General features: G+C 40.3%; 1 protein-coding gene across 2 annotated transcripts in view; it reads right to left on the reverse strand.

Moving 5' to 3' along the window:
* Positions 1–313: 313 nt before the first annotated feature.
* The window catches only part of LOC309868967 (uncharacterized protein), a 67,345-nt gene continuing 47,035 nt past the window's right edge, over positions 314–20,623 (reverse strand). The window contains exons 6-9 of one of the 2 annotated variants that reach the window (XM_082739238.1): positions 10,228–10,435; positions 2,012–2,237; positions 1,510–1,672; positions 314–1,409 (exon numbers count right to left, since the gene is read on the reverse strand). The gene's annotated coding sequence lies outside the window, so the exon portion shown is untranslated. Of the gene's footprint in view, positions 1,410–1,509; positions 1,673–2,011; positions 2,238–10,227; positions 10,436–16,264; positions 16,356–20,623 lie in introns of those variants that run through there. The other variant, XM_082739239.1, reaches the window with a different exon arrangement.

Genomic DNA, 20,623 nt, shown 5'->3' on the forward strand with positions numbered 1-20,623 from the left:
TCGGAGTGTGCTGGCATGTCCTTGCTTGAAGCCAAAGTTGCTGCCGGCTGACATGGTGATCCTGTGACTCGGGTTATGTGGGAAACTAGAGAATTGAGAGAAAACGTGGGGTTTTTGTTTGCTGCGCTTCCACTGTGGCTCCCTGGGCCGGCAGAAACCGGCATCAAGCAGAGGGCCCTCAAAAGCTCTTTGGAAAGGATTCCCTGCTTTCCCTCTTCGTCCTCCTCCCTGGCAAAATTATCCTTAAAAGAAGAACATTATTTACATATGTACTTATTTATTTATGTTTGTTTATTTTGATTTCTTGGAAACATTCGTTTGGGACACAAAGAAATAACATGTTTTGGGGGAAATCGTATCTTGTGAGTCATGACGCTTTTAAAACAGTGAAACAGGCAAAATTTTTTTTTCTTGGTTTCTTGGACCTGGTCTTTAGAAAAATAAGACAAAAGAAGAGGAGCTATGGCCTCCTGGGAGCAGACTTGGGCACAGAGCGGGGATGGAAGGGTTCGCTGGAAAGAACAGGCACTAAGGAGTTAAACCAGGCCCAGTGGGGGGCCGGAGTGGGGGTGGGAGAAGAAGCCTTCAAACTAATTTCACAGTGAAAGTGATGTTTAATTTGAATCACGCTTTTCCCAAAGGGAAAAGGTTGGTCTCATCACTGGGCTCCTATCCTCTCCCCTTTTCCCTTCATATGAATTGAAAATTCAGATTGACCATTAATCATGATGTGACACATTCTTTTTTTCCTGGTCCAAAAATCAAAGGAAAGCCTGGGAGAACCTCTGAGAACGCACTGGCTGGCCAAACCCCCCAGCCTACGTGCACAACAGAGAGATGACAAGAACAAGGGCACACACACACACACAGACACAGACAGAAGTACTGGACTGGCACTCAACAGCAAGACACACAGACACGCACAGCGATTAACAGCCAGCGGCACCGGGGAGCCTTGCCGCCTAAATTGATTTTTGCACATTTGCAAATGTAAATCGAGTCACAGTAAATAACAACAAAGATGAGGCCGGAATTAAATCTGTCAACGTCCTGACGAATGCTCTGAGCACTCTTTAGTGAGGAAAGACACTTAGGATCGTCAACGCTCCTAAAAGAGAAAATGATTATACGCTAACCAAACCCTAAGTACAAGCTAAAGATATTCACTTCATGAAGCCATTCCTCAACTAGCCCCTTGGCACTTGCTGGAATTATTCGCAGCACGAGCTCTACTTTCTCATTTTCTGCGGACTCCATGTGGGTAATTTCTTTCTCCTGATTAAAAGTGAGCTTGGCAGATCCTTCAAAGCGTGGCTTTAGGTGTGGCGGGGCTGGAGCGCATCCTTTGTCTAAGGCAGGTCGCTAATAATTCATCAGTGGACGGGCAGGCCGGGGGAATAGTCACACACCTAAAATGATTTTTTTTTAAAGGCAAACTTTATAGATATCTTCATATAAACATATTTTTATACGGAAACATGCAGCCAATAGATGAAATGAACTGTTTACCTTGGAAAAGAATAGGCAGGCTTTTCTCTTCCAAATAATCACTCCGGCCTTTCTGAATGTCATCCAAAAGCGATTCTGCCTCCTTCGACTTATCCAGCATCTGAGGCTGGGAGATAACCCTCGTAGCACTGGCCTCCTTCCCCAGCCCTTCATTATTAGCCTCCTGGTGGGTGAGATAGAATACAGTGGATGTAATAACCGTACTTCACACAACAGGCTCGCTCTCTCTTTTAAATTGAAAATCCCCTTATTACAAAACAAGGGGTGTTCTTTTTCTTCTACCTTTAAGTAGGACTGCCACATTCATTGCTTTTTACAAAAACGCAGCTGCTTTTTAAGCTACAGATAAATAGAATCTGCTAGGCGGTAATTCGACTCAGTCTGAATGCATTATTTTCTAAGACACTTTGGCGAGGGGCTTTTTATTATAAACTGGAATGAACAAGGAAAGTCCTTTTCTCTTCTAATTATGAATGTGTTTTGTTCCCTACTATTAACCTACAATGTCAGATTGATCTCCTTCTTCTTCATCCTCCTCTTCTCTTTTCTGCAGCCAGTTCAATAATCAACATATTTCCTTTTTTTCTGGAAAATTAGAGGGCTGATGATTAAGTCTCCATGAACTCCAGTGACAAAAATAAAAATAGCACGAGGGACAGGCAAAGGCTGTAACCACAAGACAATGAAGGGGCCCTCTGATGTCCAAGGTGATGAATCCTGTTTTGACACTGAAAGTTAAGATAAAAGGGATTTACATGTTCATTTCATTTTAATTAATGTGATTTTAATAAAATTAAGCTTTCCAGGCATTTGCATAAAGCCGATCTTATTATACTCATTCACTTAGAAAGGAAGATGCAATAAGAGGGTAACAGTTCCACATACAGTGCCCAAACTCCTGTGTTCCTTGTTTACTTGTTCATTACGTGATAGTTGGTAATTTTATCAGGCATCCCTCGCTTCTGGAAGCAATGCAGTGAAGAATTAAATTGAGAGGAAACACTGTGATAAAACGTATTTAATTTGAATTTCTGCGGACTTTGCTTTAACTCCAAGGATAAACACTGAGAAAAATGGGCGCGTTCCTAGTAATATTAAAGGCAGTCTGGAAACTACACTAGCCTAGGTGTTGGCTTAATTTTGATCCCTAGGTTGATATTTCTGACTTTAATATTACCATAGACTATGGTGGCTATGCTCTATGTCTATATGGATACATCGCCTAGCCAATGGGAAGAAATCCCACGGGGTATCCGTGGGGTTCCAATTAAGGAAAGATAAATACTGCTGCAACCTGGTCAGAAAGTGGAGATTGCCAGTATATCACAGAAGCACAGGCAGGTGCCCACAACGAAATCTGTAGATTTAAAGCCGATGGCATCAGCTCCCTTCCTTCAGTGGTGATGGAAAGCAAAGTGTTGGAGATGAACCATGTGTGGCAGATAGTTTCGGAACAAGTTCTCCTTGTTTAGATTATTTTGAGTTTATTTCCAGTAAGGATGATAATGGGAATCGAAGGGGACCTGTGCACACATAAAGGCTTTCACGGAAGAATTCTGTGCTGCGATCCCATGCATATTCAAGAGACCTCAGAGAGACAGAGAGACAGAGAGGGAGGGAGGAGGGAGAGGTGACTTGAAATCATCTTTCCATCTAAAGCCACACCGTGGCCTCTCCTGTGTAGTTCTGTTGGAAATTTTTAAAGGGGGTACTTATTACAAGTGAGATGCAGTCCAAATTTTCAGAGCTCCCACTGTGGGAAGAGATATATTTGCAGCGAGCGGTGGTGAGGGATCTTTGAGAGTCTACTGCCCTGCTGAAGATTTGAGTCTGTTTTCTGTCTTCTGATATGCCTGGGAACAAAGGAGCCCCAACAGGATGCCAGCCTCAGTCTCTGTGACTCCTTGAGGCTGTGGCAATAGAAGCAGCCCAGTTTACCTGGAATAAATAACCAAGCCCCTTCACTGAGAGACAAATTAGAGTATATTAGTTATCGCTGTAAGAGTGAAATTGAATCCTCGGGCATCGACATCTCCATTGAGCCAAGGCCGCAATACCACACCGGCTTCGGCAATCGGGGATGTTTATTTTTGTAATATTGATACGTGAGGCAAATAGAAGAAGCGACCTTCATGAAAGGAGTTCAGTCCTGATTTAGAAACATAATATTCGCAGAAATCGGTTTTGCTGGCTTACTCACAAAAAATATCTTTGTGCCTCTGCTCCCCTCAATCCATTCTTTCTCCCTGGTAAATCATTAGCTCAGATGAAAGACAGATTCGGCCGGGCTGAATGTGAACTTGTCAGGACAGCATATAATCACCATCCTCTGCCATCTGTATGATTGTTTCAGGGTAATCAAAATTACCTTGTGTGAAGATAATATAAGCCACAAGAGGCAGAACTCTTGGCCCTTATTAAACTTTCAAAATCATTAAGTAAGTAGCTCCACTGAAAGCGACTCTGTGGCTAAGGAGAGAAGAAGGTCTGCCTGTTGCAGGAGACACCGTGGGACGATGCTTTAACAATGTGGTCTCCCTTGATTCTCTCTTGGAGAAGAAAAAGGAGGAGAAGCCAAGTGAGAAAGGAGGAGGTGACTGAGGAGTTGGAAAGAGGAAGAGGAAAACATTCCAAAGCCCACTGGTTACAAGTGAGTTATTTCCTTCCTTTTCACATAAAAACGATTCTCTTTGCACAATGCCCCTGCCCCTTCGACATAGACTCAGTTTCAACCATTTTAAGCATCTCTTTGTGCCCCAGTAAACTGGTAAATTGAGAAAAGCTGGGCCCGTCTTACTGGGCTCCTTGGACGATGAAGTGTGTGGTTTTGGGTTGCCTAAGACGCACCCAGGAAATAGCACTTACCCAACCAGAAACAGCCATTCCTACTCATGGCACTGCTAATCAGCCTTTTCATTCCCCTTGTGCCTCTCCACCTGGGAATTCCTCATTCGTTCTCCAATCCTGCCCCCAACTCTCCGAATACCCAGCAAAACAAAACAACCCATGACAGGTGGACCCTTGCTCCGCCTCTTTCCTTTCTTCCACCAAATTCAAATCACTTTACTCTTGCAGTGGAAGGGCTAGACACTGATTTTGTTTTACCTCCAGATCCTGCTGGGTAGGAAAGATCTGAGAAATGGGAAAGAGAAGGTGCTCAATGGGCAAAAACCCAAACCCACAGACCAAGCCACTCCCTATTCTGAGAGAGTTCATGGGTATAGCCAAGTCGGCCATGCACTAAGACAGGAGGCCCCCAGGGAGAACTTAGAATCCATTTTGTTTTGGAGTTGTTGCCCCCCAGCCCCAAATTCAAGTTAGTGAGCACACCTTGCACACCCCACCCCTGGTTGAGCCCCACCCATGGTTGTGTGACATGCACAGGCATATACACACCTGCATGAACAGCTCTCATGAGTACCCCCTGTCAAGAATAGGAACAGACCTGCTCCAGGACATCACCTGGAAGTCTTCATTCTGCCCCAGCTGGGGATAAAAACACTGATCCTGAATTGCCAAGAGTAGATAAATCTGATTTTGCAAAACTGCCAAATACCTCAAGTTTACTAAACAAAATAGCAGCTAACCACTCTTGGGTTGTAAAGGGACATTAGGACAATTGTCCCTCTCAAGGTCAACGTCTACTATCAAGATGGGCTGAATTTCCTAAAATAAAAATAGCAACTTCAGAAAACACTCATATCTTTTTTTACTTTTCTTTTTTCTTTTTCTTTTTTTTAAATTTTTAAGTAGGCTCCACACCCAGCGTGGATCCCAACACGGGGTTTGAACTCACGACTCTGAGATCAGGACCAGAGCTGAGATCAAGAGTCAGGCACTTAACCAACTGAGCCACTCGAGCGCCCCAAAGACATTTATACTCTTAAGCATACTTCACACGATTCTTTTTAACTTTTACCAACTCCATTATTTTTTTTTAAATGAAAAAATAAAAAGGCTCTTATGAAGATGAACTTTTGCAGAGATATACTCACTTCCTTTTAAGAAAATAGTACATTGCTTCGAGTGAGAAAAATGCCCGCTCTTCCTCCTCTTCCCTCTAAACCTATTTTCTGAAGAGTTGTTTGAAATGATCTCATTTCTATAAAGCCAAATATCTTACAATGATCAAACTTGACAATTACTGTGCAAGCAAACACAGACTCTTAGAAGGGCAACTTCAAAAAGATTTCTTCCTGTTGATGGCTATTTGCCCATGAACAGAGAGGCTCCAGAAAGATGCTCCAAGCTCCACTGACCACAGGAACTTCCAGCCAAGATTCTAATCATCGCTGCACAAGGCAGTGCGAAGGCGATGGATGGGAGCAACAGAACACAGTATGTGTTGAATCTGGTGTGTCTTACAAATGAGGAAAACACTGATATCACCCCAGAATCGCATTCAGCACAGAGATGCTCTCAATATGAGAAGGAAGGAAGACAAGCTTTTTAACTCCTTGTCAAGGCTTCCTGACATCCAACACTTTCATGAGGTCAAGAAATGTGTCCCCAGCTTGTTTTCTGTTCTCCTTCAGGGAACACGATGAAGAATAGGGCCGCCCAGCTGCCTTTTAGCAAGTCACACTTGGATGACTCCCATCCTTACGGGGCTGGGGGGAGGGGTGGTGTTGGAGGAGAATGTGTCCACTGCATTTGGACTCACAGAATAAAAAAAAATCAAAAATCAATTTAACACAAAAGAAATTCACATATATTTGCCTCTTTAATATTCTACAAAGTGCCTGATACAGTTAAGTTGAAAAAGTTTTACATAATGAAGATTACTGAGGCATAAATCACACAGGTAAAAACTGAGATGTAAGACAGAGATGAAACCTACAAGCTAATTAAATTCAACAAGGGCTTCTGAAAAGAAAACATGCCCACTACACTTCCCATGCCAATATTTTGTTTTTCAAGGGGCTGTAAGTGCAGAGTTGTCAAAGTTGTAAATTCTGCGGTGTGATCCTTTAGCAAAACCTGAGTGGGGGGCCGGGTTGGGGGGAAGATTAGATGCATGGATTTCTGTGCTGAATGGATGCCAGAGCCAAGATGCAAAGAACAGATAAGTTGGAGATTCGGAGGAACTAAATTTGAAGCCAGCCAGTAAAACGGATTGAACCTTATTACCTCTAGTCACTGAGAAATTCCCGAGACAGTTGGATGCAATTTGAAAAGGTCAGAAAAATATTTCCTGCACAGCATTACTGCTTCATGGTTTAAGGGTGTACGTTTGTGAGATGCCAGCTCTAATCATTTTTATTGACTTTGCTTTCCAGAGACAGACGGACAGTCTGGGAAGCAAGACCACTAGATAAGAGAAAGGCAATCTTATAAATGAAAATCTCTCTTATTTTGCTCTCTCACTTGTGACTGTGAACAATCCCAAATCTCGCCTATTTGAGGAGAAATCACACCAACTTCACAGAAGAATGACAGAATGCAAAGAAAATCTAGGAAGGTATTGCTCTAATTTTAGTAAAATGATCTCTCTTCCTTGCTGTTTATTTAGCCTCTACTATATGCTAAGCATTGAAAGGTAAAGGATGCTGCACTTTAACCCAAGTATGAATGATTAAAATGAAACACCATAAAATACACCAGGGTGTGGATGTTAATTTATTGTCGGCATTTCCTTTGAGGGCTGGCTTCATGAAAGAGGGAAATCCACAGGAAACAGTAAGAAGTAAATGAAATATGTAACTATATACTCAAGATATATTAGAACCATTCCAAATACAAAGAAAAAAAGATTTGTCATTTGACTTTAAAAGTAGCTTGTGCGCAGTAAGAACCTTTGTTAGCAAATACATTCACAGGTCTTTTTTGGGGGGCAGGCCGAAGTCAAAACTCAGTTTTCAATACATAATGGCATGATCTCTTCTAGCCCTGCGAAGGTTTAATTAACATCTGACTTTTCTGTCTGCAAGGACCATGTGTTTCAGGGGCAAACACAAGACTATTTACTTTTCTCTTGTTTGGCAGTGAGGCTGAAACTTTTTAATGGCCTATAGACCCAACTGCATGCTTTCTTACGATGTTCCGCCTCCATGAAGATGACCTGGCAGCTCACGAGGGCTTTTCAACCAGCCAGATGGCTTTTCTTATAGAAAGCCTTTGTTCTGATCCATGGCACGCCTTGCGAAATACAGGAGTTTCAAGCTGTACACCATAATCAACATGCCACCACTACCAGCAACACACAAAGCCAATCACAAAATGGCTTTTCATAATCTCAGGTACCCCAAAGACAAGGGGAAAACCCAGCTCATGAGTCGGACATCTGAATTCTCGGCAGGGAGGATTAAATGTCTCTCTTCCAAGAGAGCATTTTTTTTTTTTTCGATTTTACCTGAATCTATCTGGTATTGGTTAGATATAAGCAGTAAAATTTGGTGGACTTCAATTTTTTTTCACCTTGTGTGACATCATAGATTTAACCACAGAACGTGTTTATGGGCACTGTGATAGTTCAGAGGCTTCCAGGGAATCACAGTTAAAACTCGAGTTTTTCCACATCTTCATTTCTTGGGCCCTGTGTTACTAGCAGAAAAAGTATCCCATGCATGCCTCTTTTGGTTTCCACTATCTGAGTTCTCCCAGAGGGAAAATTTTGAGCATTTCTCCCAACCATTAGTATCATTAATCATGACCATAATAACAATCCTTAAAGTAGTATCACTAGCAAAAATAATGATAACGGAAGCAGTGACCGTTAGTTGAGCATTTACTAGGTATGGGCACCATGCAAATTTATTGTCTCATTTCATCGTCTCAGCTAACTTAAATAAAATAAGTGAGTTTTTTTTTTCTTCCCATATTAACTACGAGGAAAATGAGGCTCAAGGAGATAGGAAAGTCATCTGGGTCAGAAAACTAGAAGGTATTCCCGTGGGACTCATCTCCAGGCTTCTCTGATTGTAGTCCCGATTATTCAAAGCTGTGTGCTTTGCATCATGTCCCCTGAGCATGGCTGGACCCAGGAGTCCCGCTCCTCACAGATCACAGCATCTCTGGAGCTGTGTTGAACCAAATTTCATTGCTAATATGGACTGAGTCACGCCCACCAAACACTGGCTGACAGTCCACACAATGCAGCCACCTTCTAGAGCTACTGGCTAACAGTTGTTGATAGATGTCTTTCCTGTCCTTATGGAGTTTAGTACCTGAAAGGAAGAACACACTCATGGCAGCCTCCTTCATCAGTTGGCATGGTTCACCCACCCTTAATACATTTTGGAGCCTAATGGTACACAAATTGCTTTTCTATTTGAACTGTCTTTGAATTGTGTTCCAAGAAGAGCAAGAAGAGAAAGTTTCTTCTTAGCTGGGGCTGCATTAAGGTTGAATGTGGTCATTCAATGAATCCTTCTTTGAACACATTTTAAAAAGGACAGATGAAGATGAGTAGCCATTTTGTGTAGTCACGGGCAGATAAGCAGACTGAGAAGAAAAGAATGACGGGTCACAAAGGCTTAGCACATAAACTACTCCAAGTCTTTTATCGCAACGGAATGTATGTACCAGCTTCCAACAAACTGTTGGCGTGCCTTTAATTGGAGATCAGTTATTCTAACCAATTCACCAAACGTATCCCCAGCCCCGATTCTACCTGTGTGTGGAGAGGTGATGACTGTACGTGTTGAAATGCTGGGTGGCCGTCCTAGCACATGCTGTCCAGGCACCTGTCTACACCTGTCTGTATAGTAGTAGGTGCCCACAGAGCCCCTCCTGTCTGGAGGGGAGCCTCGTATACTTGTCAGGCTCCCTTTCAGAGGAGACCTTTCTTCCCACCCTGAAAGGAGACTCTCCTCCTGACAAAGCTGTCTTGGAGCTCTCGAGAGGCACTAACAGGAGCCAAGAGGAGAAACAGCGGCAGCTGGGCGGCACTTCTGACAGAATGAAGTCATTGTTGAGGTCCTCCAAGTGAAAGCATTTAGAAATTAGAACTGAAATTAGGTGCAGCTACAGAGAAGTGGAGAGAGGAGCGGGTGAAGAGGAGGCTGGCACATAAAATAACTGGAGTCTGGAGGCCGAGCCCCCCAGTGCTTCTGATGCTTTGCTTTCCGTAAGTGCAGAGCGGGCAGACAACAATACAGAGAAGTGTGGGCCTTCTTCTCTTTGCACCCCTACAGTGCTCGGGGACAAAAGGCGTCTAGTTCTTAACCAAGGGAGGAATGTAAAAGACCCTCCGAAGTGATCTAAGTTTTAGTACCTCATGGCGAGAAGTCAGTTTTTAACCCTTGGTTATCTTCCAAAGAAGATGCCCAAAAAAATGTTTTTAAGACAGGTTAATTGGCTAATGTCTTATGGTTGGTTGGTTGGTTTTTTAATTGTAACCTACTCTCAAAGTACAGCAACAACAACAAAAATCTCTGTAAAGAAAAAGCTGGAAGAAAACGTCAGGCTAGCTTATTGAATGAAATTCGTCTTTTACCGGATTCTTCCTGGGAGCAGAAACTCAGCTTTAGGCGTTCATACCATTAGAATTAACGTTCTAGCAATGATGCTAAGAAATGATGACATACATTTAAAATATGGTATTTTTAGCAGTAGAAACAGTTACACCTCAGACTCCAAGAGAATGAAAACAGCCTTTCCTTTCTCAGCTCTGGATCAAACATAACAATTTAGCAATTTTTACAAACCCATTATTAGACTTTTATTTTGATTATTCTTCCAACACTTCAATGTCACAATGTTAAGTGCTTTGTGTACCTGGCTGTCCTTCTCAAGAGGATTCTGGTAGCATGAGAACCCGAATGTTATCCAGGTCCGTTTTCTTTGAATTATAGGAATCTCCAGAGTGTATTCCTTCCTACATTGGGAGATAGCATGGCTTCAATTTTTCTGAATAATTTTCAAAATCAAATTTGAAAGTTTTCATGAGAGATGATCCTCCCCGGTGGGTGAGATGAAGCATAACCTAAGGGGAAAACATGAAAATAATTAGCATAAGATATATTAGCATATAGATGCCTTTGAAATAATAAACAGCTGAAAACCAAAATGCTTATTCTCAAAAGAAAGTTATAAGAAAATATGAAATTAGTATACACTTCTCACATGACAACCTCAGCCTGAAAGCCTGAAACCGAATATTCTCATTCAGTGAAGGGTGGGGTGGCCAGGGAAATGGAGAAAAAACCCCAAACCACATTTCCTACATTCTCGTTTTCTTCATCATTGTCACATCAATTTTCTCTCTTTACTCTTACTCCATGCTACCCCTTTTCTGTTTTACACAGAAAAAAAAAAAAGGTAGGAAAACAAGGGTCTTCCTTACACCACTTCTAAGAGAAGAAACACCGAGTAGACAGATCCAATGTTTTTTCTCTCTTTTCTTCCCCCTCTCCTTTAGCTAACCTTCTATCCTTCCCTAGATGGCATAAGAAATGCTAGGCTTGGCAATTCAATTATCAAGAGCACTGAGGAGCTTCAGAGGAAAGGGGACAGGACTTAGCGCTTGCTAACTGTGAACCATAAACATCACTGATCATTTTTCCATTTTGAGTTAGTATAGCCTCTCAAGATAGTGAGCTTGCATACGTGCTGTGAAAAGAAGAATACGGTCTTTGAAAATGTGACCCTCACTCAAAAATCTGATCTGGGTAACCTTGAAAAAATTCATCAACCACAATTAGCTTCAGGGGCAACTGGGTGGCTTAGTTGGTTAAGCGTCTGACTTTTGGTTTTGGCTCAAGGTCATGATTTTGGGGTCCTGATACTGAGCCTGGCATTGGGCCATGCTCAGCACAGAGTTTGCTTATCCTTCTCCTTCTACTCCTCCCCCTACACACACTCTCTCTCATACATAAATAAAATTTTTTTTTAAATGTAAAGAAAACCCCCACAATTAACTTCATATTTCTCTTTCTACAAAAGAGCAGTTGTGTTGTCTCATTTCCAGAGAACTGTGACAAGTAGAGGTTATATAATGATGACCTGGAATACAGTAGGGGTTCAGTGACGGTAGGCCCATTCCTTCCTCAATGGCTTTAGTGAAAACTCCATACATTTTTGAATTTTGGGATTTGGTAAGCCTACTTTCCCACTCCCAATTAGCATGTATGTAGATGAGCGTATAGGCTAAAGACATTTATTAATGTCTTGAAATAATGATATTTTGTTCTGGGTCCACGGGATCCAACTGGGTCCACGGGATATTTTAAAAGTATCTGATACGGGTGAATTCCCTGAAGAAGCCCCTTGACCATCAAAATAGTCAGTGTCCCCATATCTGGACCATCTACATGATTTCAGTTCTTTCAATATTTAGTTATTTTAATGGCTGTCTGTACAGCACTTAGAATGCTACGAACAGGTTCTTTGCCAATAATATCCTTTGATTTTCTCAATTTGTTTTCAACTTTGAACTTTTGAGTGATGCTAATTACTTAACAAATGTTGTGTGTGTTGGTCTCTTGGCATATAAAATGGGAAGGAAAGCTTCATTTACAAAATATGGAATTCTGTAGAGATTTTTACAAAATATGGAATTCTGTAGAGATTTGAAACTCTAACTTAGTTTAAGTCACTTCATTCTCTTTCTGTGGAGGACAGATCTGGAACTTACCCTTTTAGTTATCTAATACCGGCTTCTATGTCAACAGTTACAAATCCAGCAAAAAACACCCATTGATTTCTTGAATGTTTATATTCCTTCATCAATACTTAGCATACTGCTGACATACAGTATTGAGATTGGGATGGCAAAACCACCTCATGTATTTTTTTTTTTTGTCTTTTTTTTGGTTTTGTTTTGATAAATTTTATATGCTACCTAGTTAAGTTTGTGAGAAGCATTTTGCTCAGAACATTTTGGATGCTTTGCATGAACACAGACTATCCTCTATTTACTTTCACCTGCTTAGACTTACCTGACTGACCATACATCTTCAGGCAGACATTATTTGCAGGACATTCCTGCTGAATGTCCTTTAATCCTTATCCTTTTTCTCCACTCTGGTCTAATGGAGACCCAGCTTACTGCCCTCGAGGGCCAGTTTAAAAAAAGAAAATGTTTACAAAGACCCACCCCCGGTAAATAAATGAAAAGCTAGTTTTCTTTCGGGATTTGAAAATATTTTGATTGCCTGCATGCTCTCTGAGAATGGTTCCTCTGGCTATGAACGAAAAGGGCCTGTTTCACAAATCAAATAAATACATATGTATACAGAAGGTATTCTCAACGGTCTGCCAGTCATCTCTGGTAAGGTAAAACATGTTCTCTTCTGCAATTTGAAAAGGATTTGAGACTCAACCAATTTGTTCCTGAAGGATATTTTGACTTCTTATGGGGGGTGGGGGTGGGGAGCTTGTTTTAATGCTAATGATGTGCAAATGTGTTTGTTCTATGTTGTTTTCAAAGTTTAAAACCATTCCAGGTGAGTAGTGGGAAATGGGCAGGCCAGTCTTCCTGAAAACTCTAAAATCTTTTTCTGTTTTATTGATACATTTTCAAATCGTTCTTCCCGAAGTTTCTGCTTTCAGAGCTAGAGTTCTGTTAAGGCTTGATAACATGAAAGCAAACCTTCCAAGTCAACTTCCATTGTTTATTTTTTTCAGGTGGTAGACTTTTCATTTGTTTCATACATGGTCAAAATATTTTTTCTTCACTTCCACCACAACAAAATAGTCAAAATCACAAAATGTACTTTGACGCTAACATTTCCTTGACTGAAAACATAGGTGGGAAGATTAAATCTCCTGCCAACACACAAGCATACTCTTCAAATATTCTCCATGACTAGGAATATAAGTCGGCAGAAACAGTACTATTCATCTACCTTGGATATAAGCCCTTCAAGGATGAAGATTTGGGGTACATGATGGAAAAGCAACAATGATTAGCTGATAATAATGACTGAAGTATTATCTCCTTCAGCTCTACTTAAATCATCCTCTTCCATTTCCTACTTTCTCTTGCCCATCAGTGACTAAGCACTCACATTGCACCCACAGACAATCCTTCCTGTTAACTGGGATGTTTTGTCACCGGCTGAACCAGTGTTTCATAAGAAACTGGCATATTCCCATTTCTCCTCCCATCTGACAACACAAATAATTTATAAAAATCCATGCCTCATTTATCCCTTCTTCATAAAACTGTTAGACATATTTATGTGGCATCATGGTAACACCACAGTATTAGACATATTAATTAATCCCTAGAATTTTTTCCTCATCAAATTCCATGACCTGAGCAACCAAGATGACTGTAAGTAGGTAAATGGCTAAATAAATGTGGTATATCCAGATAATGGAATATTATTCAGTGCTAAAAAGAAATGAGTTATTAAGCCATGAAAAGACAAGGAGGGACCTCCAATGCAGATTATTAATTGAAAGAAGCCAATCTGAAAGAGTGTATACTGTTAGATTCCAACCGTATGATGCTATTGAAAAGGCAAACTACAGATACAGAAATGAAGTCGGTGTTTGCCAAAGGTGGTGTGAGGAGGGGAAGAGGTGACTAGGCAGAGCATAGAGCCTAGAGGATTTACGGTGCAATGCAACCATTAGAGAGATGGATATATGTAATTATATGTTTGTCCAAACCCACAAAATGTACCTCACCAAGAGTGAAGCCTAAGTTAAGTATGGACTTTGGGTGATTATGGTGTGTCAATGTATGTTCATCCTTGGTAAAAACCATGTGCCATTCTAGTGATGCTGATAGTGAGGGAGGCTATGCACGAGTAGGGCAGGGGGGTATATGGGATATCTCTGCGCTTCCCTCTCAATTTTGTTATAAGCTGTTAAGTGCTTTTAAAAAAATAAGTCTTTTTTAAAAATGCCACAATCTTCTATATTTCTGGCCTTGTCATATTTGAGTTCTGATAAAATAGCAAATATTCTTAGCTCCATACCCTGATTACCTGCTTGCTTTTCTGTCTGCTAGAAGAGCTTGGGGGCAACTGGAAGCCAGTGTCTGAGAACCCTTTCCACAGCCACCATCTAGAGAGATACAGGAGAGAATGTTTACATTCCTTAAGGTCAGCCTCAATCACTGATTAGTTCAAAAATATTTTTTCTAAAATCTGTTCTCTGAAGGTGGGACATGCCTGCAGGTGTAATTAAATATTCTTTGTGGTACTAATGATTGAATAGAGCTCCCATTTATTCACTATGATGTGCAATCTGAGAATTGGAGTCTGACTCTTAGATCTGTCCCACACTAGCAATATGATTTGTCTCCCCTGTACTTGCAATGTCAACCACAGAGCGCTGTGAGAAGAAAATATAAGGGGAAGTGCCCTACAAATTGGAAAGTGTGCAGTAAATATTGTGTTTTGTTGAGATATGGTTATCATCATGATGATGATAATTGTTACATGAGGACCAGCCAATTTTATAATATATGAAAAAGAAGATATGAGGAACCATACTAGATTCAGTATGATGATTAAGTCTGAGAATGTAATTTAATAGAAACATATGATTTTGTTTATCTGACCCAGAATGGGAAAGATCATGAGCTCATCCAAAAGTTCTTGTGTAAAATTAAATTCTCCAAGTTTCTTTCAATGTATTTGAATATCTTTATAAGGAATTGATGCCTAATAATAGATGCCATTTATTGGGGTTTGTTACCATATGCTTCTTATGGTTAAACATTTTGTGTGAATCATCTTGTTCAGGTAGTAGGGCACGAACTGATATATTCTACCCTATTAGGTAATACCAAGAATGTATAACATATAAGTGCATATTATATAAAAAGAATGGATAGAGTTAGGTAAGCCCCAATAAGGCTATGTCATTTTTTGAATGGGATTTCATAGAACTGATAAATTCAAGAGAAGGGAGGTAGGAGGACAGATTTGGGCACCTGGACTGAATGGAAGGGGTATCAGAAAAATGAAGTGGTAAGATAATATGGCTATATGGGTGGACAACAGGAGAGGTTTCAGGAAAATGTACAGGTCATGAACAAAATTCCCAATTCTTGTGAGGATATGGTCCCTTTCGCAATAGAACACTGCTCCCCCACTATACAAATTATCCCTGAAAACTATGCCATTCTCCTGAACATTTATTGGTCACTGTATTCTATATGCAGTGACCAATAAATACACTGCATTCTATATACTGTCCACTCTGACTTCTGGCACTCACTGGGGACAAAGCCTACACCACCCTGGGAGGTCTGGGCTGAGGTACAGAAACTAATCTTCAACATTAATTTAACCAACCTTAATTGTGCAGACATATTTGTTGCTGAAAGTTCTATAATATATTTCAATTTCAGAGCTAAATTTGAATATTCTGTTGCCATGTCCATCAGTGAGAATAAAACTTGAGTAAACATTGAGTAAGCCAAGGTAGAATCCACAATACCAATCTTTCCATTTAGCTTGAAAATATGTTTTGGGGCTTGTTAACACAGTATTTTAACAAGCACAAAAACTCAGAGTATTTATTTACAGCATTTATCATCATTTTTCCTTTCCACAGAAGAGCAAGTAGATGGGCAAACTCGATGGAGAGAATAATACGAAGTCGGAGATGTGACTGCCTTTCCAGATTTCTACTCATAGAGTAAAATGGGCATCCTAGTCCTTGCACCACTGGGTTGCACTGAGCAGCATATTTAAGAATAACACAGAAATAACTGTGGTTGTAGATTTTTTGCTAATTGAAAGGATAGATAGATTCCTGGAAGACTTACTTTCAAACCCGGAAAGTAGCCTTTGATCACTCATAAGATATAGAAAAACAGCCTGGTGGGCTTGAATCTTGGCTCTGTCACATGAGAGTCTCTGTGCTCAGACTCCCTTCCAGAAAATAGAGAGAGTAACAGCCTCCACACCAAAGGTCTTTGTGAGTGCTCAGACTAGTACCTGGAGCAGAGCAAACACTGTGTGAGTGATAGACATGACCGTGACCATCAGCCCCATTATTCACAATGATCTGTTCATCATTTCAGAGACAAAAGATAACCTTCATGTCATGTAGGCTTTTAGCACAAGGGGAGATTAAATACCATTTCACTATCTCAGCGATAGCCAATTTATTCATTATCATATATAGAGTGCTTACTATGTGCCAAGCACTACAGTATTAAGGCAGAAAAACTCCTTCTCCTTATATAATTTCCATTCGGGGGGATGGTAGACAATAAAAAAAAATTAATAATATAATGTCTGTACTATACTATGTAGAAAGCTACAGGGATGCCTGGGTGTCTCAGTGGGTTAAGCCTCTACCTTTGGCTCAGGTCAGGATATCAGGGTCCTGGGATCAAGCCCCGCATCACGCTCGCTGCTCAGTAGGGACCCTGCTTCCACCCTCTCTCTGGTGCCTCTCTACCTACTTGTGATCTCTCTCTCTGTCAAATAAATAAATAAAATCTTAAAAAAAAAAAAGAAAGAAAGAAAACTACATCGTTTGTAAAACTACATAGTCTGTGCTACAGAGAAAACTGAAGGAAGGTAGAGAAATGTGGGGTGACCTTTACTCTGTCCCCACATTCACTGTGTTTGACACACAGCTCACCACAGGCCCTGCTTTTCCTCAGAGAGGAATTCTCAGGCTGACATTCTAGGTAACTGCTTCACTGAAATCTTAACCATTTGGCTGCAACAAAAATAATCCAGCATATGAACGCATCCAGATAGACATATGTACACTGGTTTTCTGAAATGTAGTGTGTATGTAATTTCCCGAATGGCTGGTTGTCACATCCATCTGGTCTTATTTCCATAGCACTTGAATGCACCACGAGGATATAAACCCTAAAAGCTAGAAAACAGAATTTAAATACCCAAACACATACGAGGTGTGTTTTCAAAAGCAGCAGACAAGCGAGCACTGTGGTATCTTCATTAACTTCTCTGCCACAGTTGAGAGTAGCTGAGACTCAGCACAAAGGCCATCGAACATAAAAGACATTCCACGGCCAGACCTCATTAAGTGGGCTTAAGACAAGCCTGACGAGCTAATGACAAAAATCTAGTTTGGAATTTCTGGACATAAGAACCCTGAAAAAGTCCAAATACACCAACATTCTACCATGCCTGCTATCCCAAAAAGGCAACAACCCAGCCTCCATTGGGTCCATGTAGTTCATGAATCAAAGCCCAGGGAAGGATGTTGTCCTCTTCAACCACACTTAATAAGAAATTGTGTTCTTTGTGTTTTTAGGTTTGGGCTCTGGTCCTATTTAAACTGCACAGATGTTGAAGGCTCCTAAATTAACAGTGGTCTCCAGGGAGATGCTCATCAGGCCGCACATACCGACAAAGGCATGGTTAGAATTCAGACACCACACTGCTCAGAAAATATTTCTGGTACCGTTTTCCCTCTCTCGAAAAGACCTTTCCTATTTCTACTTTCTGTCAGCACTGGTGGAGTCTGGACCACGTTAGACTGTACCTCCTTAAATGCCACGTAGAATTCTCGAGTTGCTTTTGGTGTGCGTGTCTGTCCACTCCAACTATTTTTACATCCCTTGAATGAAGGAACACACCCTTGGTGAAATGACAGCACTTGCGTGTGCCCCACACAGTGGGAAATGCCTTACAGATACTGTTAACCCCCATAACTATCTTATTATGATCAACTTAATTTTAAAGACAAGCAAGTGAAGAGTCAAATAGTTTGCCCCCCCACTAACTGGTGGAGAACCAATGACCTACACCCAGGCCATCTGATTTCAGAGACCACATTGTATTCTACCACCCATGCAGGGAGGAATAAATGTTTGTTGAATGAATACATGAACAAATGCATGTATTACTTAAGATCTTAGAATTAAAGGAGGAAGAATCTGCCACTTGAACTATATCCTATTGCAATAGGAAGTACATAATACATGCAATAGTAGGTACATAATAACAAGATAGTTATTTGAAGTCCTTGAGACATCGTGTCTTATCCTCTCTACGTTCCTACAGTATATTTTGGGATACCTCACAAACACAAGGTATTGTGAAATATTCGTGGAATCAGTTAAATAGTTTAACCCAACATAACAAGTAGCATATGAATGAGATGATTTCCTTGGGGTCATTTTTCCATTTCCTGTTACCAGCTCCTTATATGAAGGAAGAACAGATTTTTCTAAAATCTGGCTCCGGGTGCTAATTTCATAAGAAATCCCTACACATGTACCCATGTTTCCACCTCTGGGCTCTTGGCCAGGCCTGAAAGAGACCTAAATTCCTGGTCCCACTTTTCAAAATATAGCTCACCTCATTTCTACAAAAGTCCTAGTAGTAAGGATGGAAATAGTAATCTTTAACTATTGTGAACAAGGCAATGAGTCAGAATATCTTAACACATGTTTACCGAGGAGAAACAAATTCCACTCCACCTGTCAAAACATGGATAATGTCCTGGATTTCACAATATACGCATCCTCAGCCCTATATTTAAATACGGTAATATTTACATAGGATGTTACTCTGCTACTGTTGCATGGAGAAACAGCATTAATAGCTTCTTTTTCCTGAACAGTCCAGAAAAAGTCTCTGAGTGTATTCTGAACCTTCGTTGCTTCCCTGTCCCTCACTGTAGCAGGTGATTCTGGGAAAGTTCTTTAACATCTCTGCCTATATCATTTATAAAGAAAAATGTAATGTCACTTGTCCTATCTCATTATTGTGAAGATCACATATGATCATGTGTACAGAATTGCTTCTGAGCCATGCAATGTTACATAGCTGTAAGACATTATATGAACAGAAGGAATATATGTTTTTGTATAAATCGCCTTGAGAAGACAGGTGTTTAATTTCATTCTTATGTAAATGATATGTGCATGTAAAGAAACACACATGCACATATATACACCCAGTACAAAACGGGTTTGTATGTATACTGGTGGGAAATTTGAATCACTTTGTTGCATAAGACTTTAAGAGTTAATGAATGTCACAATAAGAAAATTTCTCTAATAATTTCTGTTGGTTTTTGATGCAGAGCTATCGTGTTTTATTAAATAATTATATCTACTATTTATTAAGTGCCAACTTGATGATACACATTAAGTTAATGTGTTTATATACATTGTGTGGTTTATTCATTGTAACACCACTCTAGATATGTATTATTATCTCTCTGTTGCATATGGGTAAACTAAGGCCCGAAAAGAATTAAGAAATGCCGCCCAAGGCCACATTGCTGGCAAATGACAGAGGCAAAATCTTCAGGTCTTCCTATTTACAAAGCTTTGCTTACCAGGTCAAATCTTATTCATCCGAAATTTGCATTAATTCAAGTGTAGCATATGCTATGCTTATCCGAGAGCAAATTCAAATGAATTCTGTTCTTTGTAAAATATTAGGGTTCCTTTGACCAAACATGAACTGATCAAAAACATGCAACTTTCTAAAAATAACCAGGAGCTTTAACTTTTTATTTTTTTTAAATTTTTTTTAACATATCTTCAGAGGGTTTACAACAGCTGGGCCAGGAAATACACAATATCCTATAATTTAGGTTACTGAGCTGTAAATGGGGTGAATGGCCATGATTTGGACCCACTGGTACCCACAGTTCACTCCAGGCATCCAGCAGGTGCTCCCACTGTGTGCATACCACTTCTCATGTCCTACAGCTATGCAAGGTACAGGGGAAGGTTTAACAAGAAGCAAAAGAGAACCTTCAGGGAGTCTATAGTCTAACCCTTTGAAAAGAAACCAGCATACACGAAGCACTCAAAGAGTCAAATTAATCTTAGAATACATTAGCAATACTTAGAAGTAATAAAACTAAATCAAAATTTCTTCAAAGGATTAAGTCTCTCAGCCTTTAACTCAGTCTGACCTGCTTCCCCCACATGCCAATTAGAGTTCAAAGAAAAGATTCATACACTTCATTTACAGATCTATTGAACCTTGGGCACAAGTGATAAATCCTTAATAAATCAGAAAGATAGCTATATTTATTCTTAAAATTAACTAATTTGCACACTGAGGTTAAGTGATTTGCCTAAAGACAATTCATTGCAATGTCTGATAACACTCCGTAACTCCATTTTACATTTCACATCACTGACCTGGTTTCCCATTTTAAGGTTACTGTGTAGAAATGCTAACACATAGTCAACAAAGATTATGGAAGAGATTCTGACACCAAGTAAGTTCACATCTGCACAAAGAGACAA

This window comes from Mustela nivalis (assembly GCF_964662115.1).
Source record: "Mustela nivalis genome assembly, chromosome: 7".
Taxonomy (NCBI): Eukaryota; Metazoa; Chordata; class Mammalia; order Carnivora; family Mustelidae; genus Mustela; species Mustela nivalis.